The sequence below is a fragment of the Gavialis gangeticus genome, unplaced genomic scaffold (assembly GCF_001723915.1).
Source record: "Gavialis gangeticus isolate Ggan-Ray unplaced genomic scaffold, GavGan_comp1, whole genome shotgun sequence".
NCBI lineage: Eukaryota > Metazoa > Chordata > Crocodylia > Gavialidae > Gavialis > Gavialis gangeticus.
This window is the reverse complement of record NW_017728997.1, coordinates 18,906,200-18,908,742: the sequence shown is the minus strand read 5'-3', so window position 1 is coordinate 18,908,742 and position 2,543 is coordinate 18,906,200.

Sequence of the window (2,543 nt, the reverse complement as noted above, 5' to 3'; positions counted from 1 at the left end):
TTGGTGATAGCTCCTCCCTTCCACTGGTTGTACGCCACCCTTTTAGTCCTCAGGCATTCCTGAATGCCCTTGCTGAGCCAAGGGGGTTTCTGAGCACTCTTACCCCCCTTGCTTACCCCACCACCTTCTTAAGGAGGGTGTGAAGTCAAGGACATTTCCAAATTTGGAGGCTAAAAGGAAGGCCAAAACCAAGAAGCCTGGAAAAACCTTCTCATTAGGACTTTTGCTGAATAAAAGCTGTCAGAAAACTGAAAACTTGACATTTGCTCCTGCACAATATACCCCTGCAGAGCTGGGCTGTGTTCCAAAATTGCTGTTTTCTTTTTTAAAGAAAAAAATGGGCCTTTAACAACACTGCAAGTATACCCTACTGTTGTCATTTGTACATAGCTATTCCTGCAGGGTCAGTGCTAACATGTAAGCAACTAGACACAAACCATGTACAAAGGTCTAACTCTATCAGCTCCTGATGTATAGAATTCCTAGTTACCTAGGATCATGGGAAAAGTCGGGCTGAAAGGCACCTCACAAGCTTGTCTAGTGTAGACTCCTGCTCAAGGCGGGATCATCCTTGGCTAAACCGGCTAGCCAAGCGTCTGTCTAAACTGCTCTTGAAAACTTCCAAGGATGCAGATGCTACAGTTTCTCTAGGGAGCCAATGCTTGACCACTCTCATAGTTGTTGTTTGCACATATTAAAAATGTCCTGAACATCTTATGTTTTGCCATATTTTCTTCCAAAGGATATAAGGGAAGTCCCCCATTAGTACAAGCTCGTAGTTTTTAGATATTTATTACTTTTTTGGGGGTAGGAGAATAACTTCAGCCATTTCTTCTTCCTGATTTGGTGTTTACTGAAAACTGCCATCATAAGAGAGGTACCATTCTTTTCCTCTTTATCTTCCCTCACACAGACTGCACAGGTGGGCAGCTGTCTTCCTCAGAACAAGTACTTATTTTTTAACACTAGTGCAATAACTATCCTCTGAAATAAGCAATGCCTCTCAATGTTGATATTACCCATCATGAGAGTTATCTGACCAAGCATTTGTAATGCCAACCATGCCAGTTTCTTTTACAAACTATGACTTTTAATTCATCTTGTTTGTTCCCCATGCACCTCACATTTGTATATAGGCACTGGAGATACTTTTCAGTCTGCCCCTCTGCTTTTCCTCCTGCATCTTTTTTTTAACTCCTGTTATGGTTTCCTATCCTTTCCACAGAATTAAGCTCCCTTTCGCTGGTCCTTATCCCTTGATCTTAATTTTGCATTGACTTGTGGGTTCTTATCACCATCTTCAACTGGACCTAGTTTAAAGGCTTCCTCACCAGGTTAGCCAGGCAGTACCCAGACATGCTCTCCCTAATCATTGTCATATGGATCCCCTCCCTGCACAACAGTCCTCTATTGTGGAACCTCACTCCATTGTCAAAGAAGCCGGAGCCATCTCACCACCACCTTCATAGGCACCTTTTGGGCATTTACATTCAAAAAGTGTGGGGGGCAATAAGACTAGAAACTGTGCGCCCAAAGCCTTGGAAGACTTCTCTGAGCTGTTCAAGGCCATTTGTGGCAACATCTTTGGTACTTAGTTGGATGAACAGGAAGGCATAATGGGTCCAAAAGGCAGTTAAGTTCTGGCAAGCTCTCTCATTTGGGCACTGGTCGTGTAGTACATGCCTTATCGGATTCCAGGTCTAGATGATAGATGGGTGATTCTGTCTCCCTCAGGAGTACCAACTAAATTTAGCATTGGTGTAAGTAATTATTATTGGTTTTGCTGAAGTTACGTTTGCTTCAAGAGCTGCACCTTACCTCATATAGTAGTTTAGTCTATCTAGGGTGAGGTACTGGCAATACAGAATTCTAAATCAATTTGCCTTCATGTAAAAAAAATTAAAACAAAACAGCTCTCCACCCTCACATCCCCCTGCAAAATGCTTGTTCTTTGAGATAAATTTTATAAAAGCTGAATGGGGAAATGCATGGTTTAACTGAAACTTGCTTACTGCCAAGTGCAAACAACTCACTCATTTTAGAGGGTACCGAAGCATCAATTATTTTGATTTACTTAGAACTTCTATTAAGAAGAAAACACAAACAAAAGAAGGGGAAGCAGTTTTATCCTGTACATGCTACTGAAGGATTTCACATCCTGGTTGTTAAGTCCAAGATCATTCGCAGCTTTGTTAGCATTTACTCTGCCAGAATGAAAACACAGAAGGTTTTGTCTACCACTTTTACAATTTTATATGAGGTACATACACATCATCAGTGACAAGAACATAGGAAGCAAAGAAGGGCATAAGAACTAATGGCTGGAAACTGAAGCCAGATGCATTCAAATTAAAAATTAGGCACAAACTAACAGTGAGGGCAATTAAGTACTGGAGAAAAATACCCAGGGTAGTGATGAATTCTTTATCTCAAGATTTTTTAATCAAGACTAGATCTCCATCTGGCAGTTAGGCTGTAGCCAAACAACATATTAAGTTCAATAGAGACATAGACATACTGCAGATACTCCCTCTGCCTGACAA